The 16,948-nt window shown below is 40.6% G+C and overlaps 1 protein-coding gene across 9 annotated transcripts in view; it reads right to left on the reverse strand.

The window, feature by feature from the left end:
* Positions 1 to 16,948, reverse strand: part of FOXP4 (forkhead box P4) — a 151,694-nt gene that overhangs the window by 91,961 nt on the left and 42,785 nt on the right. The window contains exon 1 of one of the 9 annotated variants that reach the window (XM_083509220.1): positions 9,679 to 9,883. The exons of the other annotated variants lie outside the window; for them this stretch is intronic. The gene's annotated coding sequence lies outside the window, so the exon portion shown is untranslated. Of the gene's footprint in view, positions 1 to 9,678; positions 9,884 to 16,948 lie in introns of those variants that run through there. 9 annotated transcript variants of the gene reach the window in all.

Raw genomic sequence — 16,948 nt, forward strand, 5'->3', positions numbered from 1 at the left:
TTGAAACTGAGACTGATCTAGCAAAAATTAATATTTGAGTATATTAGACTCCACAACATTTGTATAGGAAAGCACTGTCTAATGAAGGAAGATGTTGGAGGTATAATGCCCCATACCTGTTTTAAGGAGTAAATTCTATCCTTTCAGCCCCTCCTACTACAAGTATTCAATACACAAAGCACCTTGGGTCCCAGAGCAATGATTATGCCATTTATTTCCTTTATTAGCCTAACAACAACAAAAACTATTATAAAATTGAAACTGATCAATAAACATGAAACAAACTTGCTGGTAAAGAGTTCTGTAGATAAAAGCACAAACAGACAAAGGGCTAGGCATGGGGATGTAGGTTTTAACAAGGAATGAAAAATTAGAGGAATGCAAATAATCAGTAAAAGAATATGGAAATGATAAGCAAGAGCTAGAAAATGAATGTATCTGAAGATAAGAGAACCTTCAATGCAAAGATGGAAAAAGGTAACAAGTGAAGCTAAATATATATTCAGAAACATGATATATTTGCATGCAGAAAAAATAAGATGGGCAATAGATCCCCAAATAAAAACGAAGTGATATTCTACATTAGAGTAACCCCATTGACTTCAATTTATCTACTCTGAGTATGACCAACACTGAATAATACACTCAATAGGTTGAAGCAATGATCAACTAAAACAATAAGCAAAGCGGGACAAAATAATGGAACCAAGCATGGGCACAATTAACAAGAAAATGTTATTAAAATTGTTGTTTTCTGACAACTGAAAATTACAAGACTAATGTTGACATCTGAGAGGAAAGAAGGAATTGGAAGAGAACATTTGTTTATTTGTTTGTTTATAATCATTGATAGTCCACTCTTCTTCCCCAAGGATCCCTAAGATCTCTATCTTGAGGAGAAGAAGTAGTAATCACATGATCAATAGATAAAGAAATGGAAAGAGAAGAGTCCAGAGGAAAAATATGATATTCTCTTTGAAAGATTTGGCTTCAGAGAATGAGAAAGCCATGAGGAAATAAGAAGACAAGATGAAAAATTAACAAAAGAAGAGAAAAGATCAGAGACAGAAAGTAACACAACATTGTCACCATGAACATGATTATTATAATCAAAAAATAAGACATGGACAAGAATAAAAAGCAAGGTGATTAAAATAGAACATTTAAAAACATTGGTAGACAGAGGAAGAGGACAAGGAAACAAAAGAACCATTAATGGAAATGTGGCAAGTATGGTTAGATAGATAAGACAAAAATGAAGAGAATGACCAAAAGTATTGAGAGGACAGAACAAGAAGAACAAGGACAGATCAAGATGAATAGACTATTAGCACTCTTCACTTGACTGATAATTAAATAAAGTAAAAGTAGCTTCTGTTGAGTGGTAAGAACAAACAAAAAACTGATGAAGATCAAATAGAGTTAGGTAAAAGAAAAACCAACAAATGAAAGAAAACATATTCAACCAGTTTAGAAAGAAAGAAAAAAAGATAAATTAAATGATTGTCAACAGAATCAGTTAGTGCTAAGGGAAAGCTTGCCAAAACATTACAAAAATATAGGTAATAGTAAGATCTCTAGAAACCTTTTTAAGGGAAAAAGACAAAAAAGGAATAAAAGAACCAAAGGTCTTTTTGGATGAAGACAAACAGAAAGACCATTCAAAGAAACAGGGGATAAAGGAAAAAGAAGGCAGCAGAGAGGTTCCAAAAAGAAAGGGGGAAAGAAGCAAATGCCATAAATATCAGAAATAAACAGCAGTTGATTTATATCACAAAAAATGACCAAGAATCTGAGGAGCTGAGCGAGAGAAAGAAGAAAAAAGGTGGCACAATAATTTAACAACTGAAGAGAGACAATGTGCATTGTGGAAAAATCAGTTTTGAATATTGCCTAACAGGGGAAAAGGGTGAGCGTTAAGTCTAGACTTCTAAAAAACCAGTGTGCTCAGGACCTGCGCCATTAACGTGCAAGTTGTCTAATATATGAATGAAGAGACTAGAAGTAAGAAGTAAGCCAAGGCTGAGAAAGAAAGGATTATGAGACCAGGCAGAAGAATAAATTATAGTAGAAAGAACGGAGCTAAATAGTGAAACCGCCTTATTAGGAGAAGATGAAGAGAGAGAAAACAGGAGGTAATTGCAAAGAAATCCTTCAAGAGAAGGGTTTCATCTAGGATCACAGAGTAGGATCGAGGAGAGTAAAAGCAAGCAAGTGGTGATCAGAAAAAAAGAATGAAAGCAAAAGCAGCAAAACAAGAAAGTTTATTGCAATATCTGAAAGATCAACTAGGTTACTCTACTAGGAGAGATGACAGAACATACTGCACTACCTCTTCCTCTGCCTTTCAGTACCAAAAGCTAGAGATGCAGGATACTTCCTGGTAGGGGCTTAAGAATGTTGACAAGAATGTTGACAAGAGTTTCATAGAGATGCCATGAAGAGGATGGTCAGATCATGAGAAGGATTTAGAAGAGCTTGGGGAGTTGGTGCTGGATGATCCTGAATGATCTTGAGTGGGAGGGGGGGTCCTAGCAGATTAGGGGAGGTGAAGTAAGGACCCCAAGAAGTGTCTGGCGGGATCAAGTGGGTTGGCAGAGGAGTATTCAATCCCCTGACATCAGACATCCCTAGCCAGATCCCACTGTTGTGGAGCTGTCTTTGGACTCTCCTGTCACTTTTTTATATATTTTGTTTTCTCTTTTTATAACAACAATAATTTTCATACATATTCAATCCAAATTTACTTGATTGACCTCCTCCCGTTTCCATTTCCCCCTTTTATTTCCCTTGGATCTAATTATTTTTCCACATAATTTCAAATTCTTTTTCATATCCTAATTCTATTTTCAGTTCATAAATGTTACAACAATCCTGCTAATGTTTCCACATTTTTACAGTGTTCTTTAAAGTAATCTATTAAAAAAAAAATCCATTCTTGATTAAATTTTTCCTCATCTTGGTACCTGACCTTCCCAGTTAATTTAGCCATTTCGGCATAGTCTATCATCTTAAGTCATCCATTCTTCTTTCATTGGGACATTCTTGTCTTTCCACTTCTGGGCAAGCAGCATTCTGGCAGCTGTGGTCGCAAACATAAATAAGCTCTTTTGCTTCTTTGGCACTTCATCTCCTAATATTCCTAGTAGAAAGGCCTCTGGTTTTTTGACAAATGTATTTGTAAAGATTTTTTTCATTTCATTATATATCATTTCCCAGAAGCCCTTTACCTTTTTGCATGTCTACCACATATGAAAAAACGTACCTTCTTTATCTTTACATTTCCAGCATAAATCATACAAATTTTTATACATCTTAGCAAGTTTAACCGCAGTTAAATATAATCTATACATCATTTTCATATAATTCTTTTAGTGAACTGCATGCCATGAATTTAAATTGCAAATGGGTCACTAGCTATATATATTAACAATTACCATTTTTTCTAGACAGGGTAAATCCAGATTAAAAGTTTGGGGGTGGGGTATGGATGCTACAGATGCCATGAAGACCTTGCAGGGGGGGCATGCATGAGGAACACCCATCCCACAACAAACATCCACTTAGATTAGATTCTATTATCCCATTGCCATCAAGAAAAAGTAATCCTAGCATAAGCAGTCATTACATCTCAGTACTGTAAAAGTCTGCTAGAGGCTAGAGCTAAGGTTTGCTACATGGTTGTATCCATGAAAAAAATGGAGCCTTTCACAAGGAAAAGAACAGGTAAAAGGAACCGCCATATTCATATTACTCTACAAATTCTCAGTGGTTAGCCTGAAACAACATCCCTCAAAGACACAGAAAGAGAAGACTGTAACAGGGAATTCAGTTTTGGTGTGCAACTGTGGAGTGGCACTTTCATCTAAAGACAGAATGTAAGAGACACTGAAGACTCAAAAAGCTACTGAAGAGAGATTTTTCCTTGAAAAGAGAATCTGATAAACTTCTGAGAAAGGTAATCAACCCAAATGCTCTGAGTATTTTAATTATTTTATTTTAAATATTTTTATTTGATGAGGACATTTTGCAATATCATTTTGGATCTTTGCCTTTTCTTTTGCTTCCCTTGGTTTTGTTTTTCCTAAGAGGAATATTAGCAACAATTCAAAGTCACTTGGCAATTGTGTTAGCCCTTTGGCATCTTCTTAGGATGAAATAAGATGCTCCCCTATGAGAGTATTCTGGCTGACATACAAATACTCTTCTTTAGATTTTTAACCCACATAATTCAAAGAGGCTTAAAATCACATTTTTAAAATGAGTTTCAAAAAAAAGTTGTTTAAAACTATAAACTGTGTTAAAGACAAACATGTTATCCGATATAGCCACCAAATCTCTGACAGTTACATGTTTGCCCAAATAAGAAGATCTTGTTTTGATGCTTCTATACTCTGGTTTAATCAACTATCTGAAGGAAGAGAGTTCTAGAGTAGCTATCAGAAAACCCCATTTGAACATCTTCATCATTTGTACACAATGCATTAAAAAAACAAATCTAGTGGTCAAGTCGGCTGACAATAGCAAACATGACAGAACAGATGGGAAGAACAGCTGGGCTGAGAACTAGGAGACTCTGGCTCTGTAAATGGCTGCACCGTATGATATAGCACCCAGATTACAAGATGGAGCATCTCCCAGATAGTAAATGGCTTTTGGATACTGGAGTGGCTGCCTACCAAGCATGGCCACTGACAGTCCTCATCAAACAAGGCTAAAAAGGCCTCCTGCACAGGCTGGGACTTTGCCTCGGCAACTCAAGTATTCCTTTGCTTCTGGCTCTCAACTTGTGCTCTGGTTTAGACACCCCAGTTCTGTTCCTTAGCTCTTGGCCCCCACTCAACAGTTGCCTAATGATCAGCTCAGATGTGAAGCTATCAACCAGAATTATCCACTGTTCCAATCATTCCATCTTAGCAAGCATTTCAGCTTCGTAAAAGGAATTATTCCCTCTCTCCTCCCCCGGTACACTGTTCTAGAGGATCTCCCAATGCCCCCCACAAACCAATTTCAGGGGGTGCACAGGAGGATGAGAGGGAAGGAGGCCCACCGCAAAAGTGGAAGTCCTTGCACTGGGCTTCTGCTGATGGGGCTAAATTCAACCCATTCTACTCTTAATATAATATTGTGGCTCAGTTCACATGTCAAATTAAGCCATGGTTAAAATATAGTTAAAAACATTGACCAGGAAATAAGAGAGTCTGGCTCGACATGACATCTGATCTGGGGCTTGCTGCTTGTTTTCCAAAACCAACCATGAGCAGTATGCCAAGAACAAAGTTCAGTTACTGCTCATGATTTATCTGGAAAGAAACAAACCCATAAGTCAAGGTTCTGGTGTCATGACAAGGCAAACTCTTGTCTAGTTTCTTCCATGGTGCAGCACCAGGATTGGAGCAAGAACTTTACAACACTGTATACCAGCTTGCTGCTTGTTCATGTTAAAACCACAGCTTGTTCCAAACTATGGTTAATGTGATGTGTGAGCCAAGCCACAAAGGAGAAAGAGAGAGCATGAATACATGTGTGTGTGATGTTCTGCTGAAAGTATATTTAATGAAGCATTCACTTTAATGGTTTATATTATGTACTGTATATTCATATTAAGAATCAAAAATGCACCAAGAAATGAGAGCCATGGATGAGTTTGAGTTTGGAAAATGAAAAGTGTTTCCATTTCAAAAACATTAACCTGAGATCTGTATTCTTTTCAAAATCTTCCCCACCCTGCCCAATTTTAATCCACACCAATCAGCTGCATTGCTGGGGAAAGAATTTAGCTTTGGGAGCTTACTGACTTTTTCAAAGTGAATTTTAGTTCCGACTTATGCTCTGGGTTCTAAGCCAATGTAGTGTGGATCCAAGTATTCGGCTCAATAGTTGTTTCTGTCTGTATTTCTTTCTGTCTGATTTTCAGCTGCTACTTTATGGCTTAGCTGCAAATATCCAGAGCTACAAAGCCTGCAAAAAGGGTTGTGTGTGTACACATCTAGCAACAGAGAAAGTCTACAATTAATTCCAGGTGCACATGGGCACTAAGAAAATCTTGTCAGTATCAGATCTCAAGAAGAAATAGGAGCTGCTGCTGTGAAGAATCCCACACTTTAGAAGTTTGAAGATCATCACCCTCTTAGGCAATGAATCAGCAGACCTGTTGCTGTCTACTTCAAAATGTTATAGGGACGTAGTTGAAAAGAGATATATTCCCTCCAACTTTTCAGCTGACCAAAATAGTGGCCAGACTTAAGAGTTGTGGTCATATCGGGTAATACTTTTCCCCACATGATAGATGAGCAGCTGCTTCTCAAATTGTACAATGAACCTAGATATCTTTCCCTCAAAGAAGCACTTCTAAGGAAATTGCATTTTCCTGCCCTTTAAAATGCAGGGATTTTGTCACTGAAAAAATGCAGTTTTGCTCCAGCTTTTCCTTAATGTGATAGTTATTGCAATTAGAGGTTTGGTTGTGCAAGAATACCTACTGGCCAGTAGCACTAACAATACTGCTTACCTCAAAACCACTCCAATGCAAATACTTTACAACCAATTATATTTATTTTATTTCTTTGCTTTGGGAAAAAGTGTCTTTAGAGACAAAGCAACTTTCTGCTATACTATGGAAATGTAAGGGTTTTCCAGGTGAGTAAGGGCTAATCTCTCCTCAGATCCAATGCACAGGAATAATTTCATGAACATTTTCAACCACCACCCCATTTCTCCCCTTTTGTTCTTTGAAAGCAGAAGCTTTGATGTACCAGAGCGGACTGTCCTGGATGCAGGCAGTATGCCTCTAGGAAGATTGCCCAATGCAAGAGACGAACACCTGGAGAAACGTGACACGAAATCAGCCAAAAGTAAGAGCAAGATGAAGCTTAATTAAGTTTTCTGGCATCTGCTTTTATCTTAAAATATTGTAATAATAGCATCATGTATTGCACAAATATATTTATTTCGCTCTCTCCACACATACACACACCTGCAAAAAAAGGTCTGTTCTAGTGTTGCCACTCCCGGGACCTTGATCAAGTCACATACTCTCCCTTAAATATGAAACTGCTTCATCTTAGAGACTAGTTTTCATTTAACAGTTTAACATTTATGCAATGTATGAATGTCAAGAAATGGTTCCAGAAACTGTCCTGCAGGCTTACCTTGGGTGCTTAAAGCAAGAGGATGCCCAACCAGTACCAAGGTGTTTTTGAATACCATGTGACCACATTTTTGAAAACTTACAGAATTCTCCACTCCCTGTAATCAGCACAAGTCCTAAATTTTTGAAGCAATAATATCTTATACTTCTGCACACACACAGTATTTTGGAGTTTGGATAAAGGAAAACATAGTAAACACTCCCTTGGGAGGCTTTTAACATTTATTTTTTAGTCTTCAGACCCCCTTTCAGCAGCATATTCAACTAACAAACATGGTTATGCATTATTCTTTAAAGTGGAGGAACAGATTTTCATGACAACTAAATCCAAAGCTATAAAATATAGTAAAATCTGCAAACAAGTTATCAAAGCTGATAACGTCATCTTAGTAATAATACCATTACTACTTTTGTAAGTTACTGAATTACGGTGTATAGAAAGTTTGTTTGGAATCACTTTAGAGGAAGATTTATAGGGCTTTATATAGAATTGGGAGGTGGGAAAAGAGCAAGTTCCTCGTTCAAACAGAAGCAGATTTTCATCAAGTGCCATACAAAGGCCGACGTTTAGTTGCATTTGTCCACCAGCCGTTATATTTCTGATAGTCACCTTTCATCAGCCACTCTAGATCCAGCCCTAGAAACCAAGCACTCCACTCTCATTTCAGCATTGCACTTTAAATGAGATTCTTCTCTTCCAACTTGTATTTCCATTGCTTTCTAATTGCTGTGCGTAAGGTTGCGGCGGGACTGTCAAGGACACTTACAGGATGATGCCCGTGAGATTACCAATGAGAAGAGACATATCTGCACCCCCATCACACTCATACAATTTTTAGATGGTATTTTCTTGTCTTCGTTTCGGCTACTGCCTCACTTCATTTTTACTAGCAATTCCTGGAATACATCTCTCTCTTTCCTATGTAGGGTTGGCATGCCAGTACGAAATACTGTCAAATGACTGCCAACTTGACTGCAGTCAAATATTCCATGAAGCCATGATGTTGACGATACACATATAATTGGTCTGCTATGTGTTGTATACAATTCCTTTTTTAAAAACTGACTTGAATTTTTTATTTTGATCTATTTGTTTTAAAGTGGAATTTCAGGCTGACCTTGGCGTTCCAAAATAAAAGCAAAAAAGAAGGTTTGTTTCAGTGAACAATTAACATCAATAGAGATCTTATCTAACATTGGTTGCTTTCAGATAATATCCCAAGTCATGGTTTGGAGGACTGGGAATGAGGCACATGCTCACACACTGCCTCTTCCTACCTCCGCTCAAGATCTCAGTTAAATACATTGCTTTCTTGTTAAATCAAACTACAGCATGCCAGAAAGGGTATTTGCTGTTTGGGAATCAAGTTGATGCTTTGCAGAGCAATCCAACCCCCACTTATGCCAAGCTGTGTGGGTATAGATTGAGCAGAGGCATCCCTCCGCTCAACTCTCCCAGGTGAGTGGGCCTCTGAACAGACAAGAGATCTGCTGGTGATAGCCCTGCCAGGGAGTAGCCCCAAAATGGGACATTCCAAGGGGTGCGGTGGAACCAGACCAAAATCTGCTGGATCCCGAATTGGTCTTACAGCCATCCCTAGCTGGCATCTAATCACTGTGCCAGTCTAGAGCATGTGCAGGCCTCATTGTGTTATCCCCCCCCCCCACTAAAAACATGTGATCAGGGCTGTGGTTGTGGGAGTGAGTTTGGACTGCACCCATAAAAATAAGTGACTGTTAGTTTGCCAACACCTGACCAATTGATGGATCAAGTCTTTTTTTCACCACTCAAATGTTCAACTCTACCCCATGCTCTCACTCATTTAATCTAGCCAACTTTGACACTGCCATTATGGAAGCACTGAGGGAAAGGGAAACGCTTATGAATCTTAAAATTTGATGGTCTATATTGGGTTGTTTTTTGAATTTGGATTACAGATTTTGTGGTTTTATATTCTGATTTAATCCTGTTAACCACCCTGAGACCTGCGGGTATAGGGTGGTTTATAATTTAAATAAATAAATAAATAAATAAATGGTTGGTGTTTTTTTAATGATGAGACAACACAAATACTAGACGAGATCTGATACACAATTAATGCAGAAGTATGCCATATGCAAAAAACAACTTTGTTTTGGGAGAAGGTTGCAAAGGGTCAAGGCGGCGATAAATGAAGCCCATGGGCTGCCAGTTGGCAACCACTGGTTCAGATTACACTTTTTAATGTAACAACTGTAGGATTTTGTTAGGGGAAAGCGTGTAAAGTGAGTAGTAGAGCACAATCTTTTCATATGCAAGGTTTCGGTATCAGGTAATAGGGAAGACCTCTGCCTGAGATCCTGGAGCTCTGCTGCTGTAGCCACCAGACCGTGAATACAATCACGCAAGTGGGAGAAAAGCAATAAGGCCTCCAAAGGGTTAATCTCTTCTCCAGATGTTCTCAGCAGTGGCTCCCCAGGAAGTCAAGAGCAGTCAATGTGCAGTATGGCTCAGAGGATTCTTCTTCCCCTCCTCAAGCCTGTCTTACCAAGTAGGTTGGAGGGGTTGTTGTTTTTCATCACACTGCCTTGGTCTCTTGCTTTCCAGTCTCTGTAACGCTCCCTCTTTCCAAGGATTAAAGAGGATCTGAACTTGGAAAGGTGGGGTTCTGGTGGGGAGGACTTAGCCCAAGTTAAAAACTCATTAATGTGCAAAGACTAGAGCTCTTTTGAATCTCGTTACAGGATGTTAACACACTGGAGGTCTCTTGATGTTCCCACAGCAACCACTGTGGGAGTTCCCAGACGCTAGGCAACCCTCCCATGACCCTGGCTGACCTTTCACCTTCTATGACCCTTGCCACAATGTAAGCGCGCGCTATTGAATCCCAGGACGTTTTTCAGCTGGGCCCCACCATTGAAACCTAAGGATTTCCCCCTAACACCATCAAATTTGCTAGAGAAAGATGGGAAGTGATCCCTCCATTCTTTCCACTCTCTTCAGAAAGAGTCTGCGGAAGCCTCACTGGAAGTTGTTTCTAATAGTCTACTCCTTGCAAGGAGGTGGGAGTTGTTCTCCCCATTCCCCCAGTGCACGTTCAGAGCAGCAAAATTACAATACAGCAACTGCATGTTTACTGTAGGCTAAAGCAGCTTTCAGACTACAGATATACAGACCCTTCTGAGCTAAAGCATGAGTGGGAATATAAATAGACACTCCCAAGACTGCTTTGAAAATGAACACATTTCAGAATGAACAAGGCACCACAGAGCATTTTGCTGGAGCCACATTTCAAGACCCAGGCTACCTAGAATGAAGGGCTCTTGACCCACAGACCTTCAAAATGTGTGGAAATAGCCATAACATAATTTTAAGGTAAAGGTAAAGGTATCCCTGCCCGTACGGGCCAGTCGTGACCGACTCTAGGGTTGCGCGCTCATCTCGCTCAAGAGGCCGTGAGCCGGCACCGCCCGAAGACACTTCCGGGTCACGTGGCCAGCGTGACGAAGCTGCAGCTGGCGAGCCAGCACCAGCGCAGCACACGGAAACGCCGTTACCTTCCCGCTATAAAGCGGTACCTATTTATCTACTTGCACTTAAGGGTGCTTTCGAACTGCTAGGTGGGCAGGAGCTGGGACCGAACGACGGGAGCTCACCCCGCCGCGGGGATTCGAACCGCCAACCATGCGATCAGCAAGTCCTAGGCACTGAGGTTTTACGCACAGCGCCACCCCAAGTCCTAGGCACTGAGGTTTTACCCACAGCACCACCTGCGTCCCCTAACATAATTTTACTGATTCTTAAATCGCTGTTTCACTGGACCATACAGAGAGCTCAAATGGAACACAATCCCCCACCCCTCCATCTCCCAAAAGAAGACATTGTTCAGGTCAGAGCCGCAACACATATGTCCATATTGACTGCACTAGGAAAGTTTTACGGATATGTGGATAGATATTTCCTATTCTGGCAACCTGTTCCAAAACACGCCCTATGAAGACTTGTACCCATAATTTGAAAAAAGAAAAAAATAGCAATGTTATGGGTAATAACAAGCTTGAAGCTGGACAGATGAAGCCTGGCATATTTTAAGAGAATTAATTACCATGATCACCTCCATCACAGCTAGTTTTATTATCAGGATTTCAGATCTTCCTACTGCCGTTTCCATCTCCACAAGCAGTTCATTGGTGACCAGATTGCTTTTGTAGGCATCTGAAAAGTCTTTATCTATGGTATGACTACACACAGAAGCATTATAATACACAACACTTCTTTATGCCAGTACAGCCAACATGGTACCCTCCAGCTGTTTTTGGACTCCCAGGTCCCATCAGCCCAAGCCAACATGGCCAATGGTCAGGGATGGTAAGAGTTGTAGTCCAACATCTGGATAGTAATACATTGACTATCCTTGCCTTATTGCATGTGTACAAATTGCATGTGAGTCACAGAATCATATAATTGTAGAGTTTGAAGGGATCCCATGGGTCATCTAGTCCAACCCCCTGCAATGCATTATCTGCATAAAGTTGTGCAACAAATGCGATAAGGACTGTTTAAAAAGCATTAGTGCTTCTGCATGAAGAATTATCACAGATATTTTGAGCAGTTGGCAAAGGCAAGTGGCAACATCTATACCAAGACATATGCATACAAGATCATTGACTATCTTATGTATATTTCAATGCAACAGTATCAGTGTGCTTACAGAGCCAGAAGCGAAATACGACAGTATTGTTATTGCTGGGTTGTTGTTTTTTATATAAAACAACAACAACAAGTAGGTGCTGCAGAATGACTTTTTTTTTTTAAGTCCCTGGGTACAGGCTCACAACTGAATTAAAGACCGGACACATTACAGAGAAAAAGGAAGGAAAGTAAATGAAACTATAACGTGGCTGTTCTGTTTTCCTGACAGCAGCACACAGTGTTTAGTGTTTTCTCAGAGTCTGCCTTGTATCAAATTGGAAAGGGCAAGCTCCACAGGAGAAAGGTTACTTGGAGGTGGGGGGAAAGACAGGAACCCAAAAGAGCTGCAATACCCACAAACACTGGGAACGTAGGGCTGGGAGGTTTGATTAATTGACCAACTTTCAAAGGATATAGAAGCATGACTGGGCATTTAGGTTACTGTAGCACTTTATGTGTGATTTTTTTTCCCCTTTGCATGGAAAAAGGTTCCCGCAGGGGCAATATGATCTATTAGGTAACAGGTCAAAGTTTGGGAGTTAGCCATGTATAACAAAACAAATCAAATCTACAAGGTCAAATCTTTGTTTCATAAGTTATTACTTTAGACATCTAGCAATAACCAAGTTTGGCTGTCAGAGCTCAGACTTGATACCCAGTTGCCAAATCATATGCTGGAGCTTCTGCTTTGCCCTCTGATAAATGGAGACCTTTCTGCGACACATAAAAGAAATAGCTCCAGGAACCACTGAACTTTCCAACACATCTGCATGCAGCACTCAAGGGATCTGCTTGCCCATCCCAGATTTCTTTCTTCAACCATCCTGAATTCAAGTTCAGCAGCTCCTCTCTTCCTAACATCCTCCTCCCTTTTTCTAGCCTCAGGACCATACGCCAGCTGCAGGTCACACAGCCTCCTTGTTTCTTTCATCTCTATTTAAACAAGCTCTTCAGCTCTGCCCGTTGCATGGAAACAGACACTCCGTCTTGTTCAAAAGTGACGAGCGCTCTCTTGCCAGTGCTGTTTGTTTCAGTCTAAACTCCTGTCAGATGCCTGACTTCTGACTCTCTCTGTTTATCTCCCTCTCCTTCTGTCACCTCATTACTCCACAGCCCAGCTCACGTTTCCAGGCCTTGTTTACCAAAAGCTCAGGAGTTGGGCACTTTGTCTGATGGGAAGAGGTGGAGAGAACATGTTATACCTGCACAGCAGCTGGAATAACCACAACAAAATCCTCTACTGTGATCTTCAAAATGTGTTCTTACAGTATGTGTACCATGAACAGATCTCTTCAGTGAAGCAACATCAGCAGGGTCTTGGGTTGCAGCTACTTTATAAAATATACCAACCTTAAGAGAACAAAAAATCATTGAGTTGACCAAGCAGAGGCCTCAAAACCAGGAATCTGATAGTTCTAATCCCTACTCTGAGCCTTATTGTTGTTTGGGCAAATCACTTTGTCTCTCTGTAGGAAAATGGTCGATGTGCTACTGCCTTCCATGTGGAGCACAATCAGCAAAGGCTTATGTTGTTCTAGGTGTTTGGTCATTTTGCAGTAACCCAATGACACTTGCATGGGAATCAGCATTCAAAATCATTACCTCCTTTGCCAAAGGAATAGAATGCAGCATTAAGAAGGCACCTAGCTCATAGTGCAAGCCAGAGACTACACAACTTGGGGGGAAGGGTTGAGAGATTTTTTCAAATAGGCCGGGGGGGGGGCACACATCCAGAAGTATTCTGGAAAAGGGCTATTATATTTTTGCACCAGACATCTCCAGAAAAACAAAAGTAGCTCAGTTAATCCCACAATGAACTCCATAAAAAGCATGTGGATGGAGCTGTAGAATTTCTATACAGACAGCACTGAATCATATAAAATCCTAGAAGCAAGCACTGTCTAGACATACTTATTAAAGTCCACCTACTAGTCTGCGTTCATCAAACATGATCAGATCCAGGATGTCCATACTCAAACTTTGGGAGATGATTCATGTATGCAGGTGAATTAGAGAATGCTATCACCCAGAGCAAACTAAATGCATCTAGCATGTCAAAAGCAACTGTTCTGAAATGTGTAGTGCTGAACACCACATATACAAACACACTGTATTATATAAGTAGCTTCAACAAATACCTGTAACACAGGATAAAGCAGGAGATGTGTGTGTGTGTGTGTGTGTGTTGAGCTTCATATATACAAATGGCTTTTGACACAGAAAATACATGTCCAAAATCGCCCTAACAAAGACTAGCTATTATTCTGAAGCAGCAAGTTTTAATCTGTCTTTCCATATTTGATGGCATTAGCCATTTGCCCTCTAGAAGTAGTTTTATTACATTCTAGGCCTTAACTCTTCATGTGGCAGGAATTTTACTAACTGGTTGCGTAATATGTTCACCAATATCTCTCCCCCCCCCCAGCCTTTTATTTACAGTCCACTTATTATTTTTCTAGTCCTCCTCCTGAGAATTAGTCTTGGGGGTTTTTCTGTTTCGTTTTTAAAGAAGAAGTGAGAGATGGCGCATTTGGGATCTGAAGCACAAGGAAGAGACAGAAGTTGTCAGACAGGAACAGACCAATGGCTCAGAAGCCTCTTTAAACAGGGGCAGATATAGGATGCTACTGGAGAAGGTGTAAATCCTTCATGAAGCACCTAATTGTGCAAAACTCTATATATGGGGACATTTATTACTGACCCCAGCTGCTGCTCAGCTTGTTCCCTGAAGCATGAAGATTGATGGCACCAATGGTTCTCATCTGAGCTACTGTCACTGCAGATGCCATCTGCGTTCAGAAGTCTCCTTTGCCTTTAAATACCGTCTCACACTGGTGAATTCTACAGGTTAATTATATGCAGTGGTGAGTGGGCAGGGGCATGGAAGAAAGGCAAACGTTACTTGGGATAATGATTCTTCCGTCCGCCCCCCCCCCCAATAACCTTCTTTTAGTTACTTCACACCTAAGCTCTTTCATTTCTGGTGAAGAAAAGAGCACAAGAAGTACAGTTGCTCCCCTTTACTACTATATTTATTGGTACATCCCACTATAAAGTGACTTGCCTCCAGTAGAAGGTGCCCAGGAAGGAGCTGGCGCAAGGAAGTTCATTTAAATTGCAGCAGGTGGGGATTTCTCATTTTTGGTCAGACCCTTGGGGTACTTGAAAAAGCTTAAATGCTGTGTGAATGTGTAAATTATAAAAATATAAGCAAATATATATTGCCCTAAGGCAGGTATATGGGAGCACTCGGAAAACTGACCAAAATGACACATCTCCACAAGGTATTGCAATTTAAAAACAACCTCCTTCTCCTTTACTTCCTAAGCATGTTCTACTGGAAGCAAGGCAGCTTCTCTACATAGTGAGATATGGCTATGGACATCTAAGTCTGTTGCAAGAGATTCTGTACATTGTTTGGCAAGGTAGGCAAAATGTCCTTGCAGTTAGAACAAGAGACTCAAGTTAGTACTTTTATGTCCCATTCCTTAGACCTAGAATGGAAGAGAACAGGTTCCCAAATGTCTACCTTCCCTTGAGTGCTTTTTGAAGGAAATCCTATGGAACCAGGCACATAAAAAGCAGTAGCTGATCATTCATATTGCCTTATCAAAAAGAACCATAGGTTTGGGGGGTACTTGATTCCTGCAAGATCCTCCTCAAGTTAATCTCAGAAAAGTCCACATAGAAACACAGAATTGTATTGTTAGAAGGGACCCCAGGGGTCATTCTAGTCCAACCATCCGGCAATGCAGGAATCTCAACATGGCTGACCAATTGTGGTATAGCATTTTCCACAGCCATCTCTTCAAGAGAGTTCTGCCACAGAGCAAGACAGGATATCATATCTGCCTTTGGACAAGCAAATGCAGTAAAGATGTAGGCATAGTATTAGTTGCCACTCTGTGGCACATGGTAAGTCGCAAAACAGTGGCATACATATTACATCAAGCCAAACCACACAGTATTATAACCCCCACATTGTTGATGTCAGATGATTGACAGGTGGGTTGTCCTGCTCACCTATCTAGTCCCTTGCACGGAACATCCCAAGTGACTGCCAGCCAGCTGGTTATCAAGCACTTGGGAATTGCAGCACAAGCGTCAGTCCTATGCTCAGCACTGAACGTAGGGCTTGCAAAGTGCTTTGTGCACCACTGCTCAAACGCCTGATAGTCAGCTGTCTATTGGGAGCTAGTGAAGTGCTGCACATAACGCTTTGCAAGCCCTGTGCAATCAAGCTCCCCATGGGGAACTCAGTCGTGCAACCTATTTAGCCACATCTCTCCTTGCATCACAACTGATGTCACATATGGCATCACATGTAGGGCAGCGGGGCACTATTTCAGGAAAACAGGCCCAACAGGCTTATTTGGTCCAGAGTCCATGTGTCATTCTCTCCTCCAATAGTAAAACCACTGCAATACAAAAAGTTGTGTGTTTGGTTGGTTTTTTGTTTGTTTGTTTGTTTGTTTTAAAAAAGCAGTCTCACACAATGGGGGCAGAGGAGATGAATTACTTGAGCATTTAGCTGTAAATGTCCCACACACACACACATTGTACATCCTGACAAAGCAATAGCTTTAAATCAGGAGCAATCGCTTTTACGCGTTCCCACAGTGGCTTAGGCCAAACAGCACCAGGTTCATGCTACTCAGTGAGTACTGCATAATACTTTACCTGGGCAATGAGTGAGCACACATCTGTTTACTAGAGCCCACAATACTGTTAAACTAATTGCAGTGCCAAGCCCCAAGGCACCATGAAGACAGCCTTACTACAGCCACACACGCCCCTCTGAAGGAGGGGGAGAACTGTGTCTCTTTCATTCAGCAGGGGTGACTCTGAGAAGCATGACATGCATGATTACCCTTCAGATCAGGGGAACAGTGGCTTAACTGCATGAGAAACGGCTGTTATTCAGGTAATGGATTTACAGTGCTCACTACTAAAGTATCAGACACAGCAATTTTTTACAGCTTTCACGCTGGAATTTACAACTTAAGACGAGAGGCGATCTCCGTATGAGTCTGGGCTCATTGCCTTATTTAGTATCTGAGGTTACTAAAGTTTCCTCTTAAGTTTGTTTTGAAAGGTAAATTGTAAGCACTTAAATCCATACACAA

This window comes from Podarcis liolepis (genome assembly GCF_965112155.1).
Source record: "Podarcis liolepis genome assembly, chromosome: 6".
NCBI lineage: Eukaryota > Metazoa > Chordata > Lepidosauria > Squamata > Lacertidae > Podarcis > Podarcis liolepis.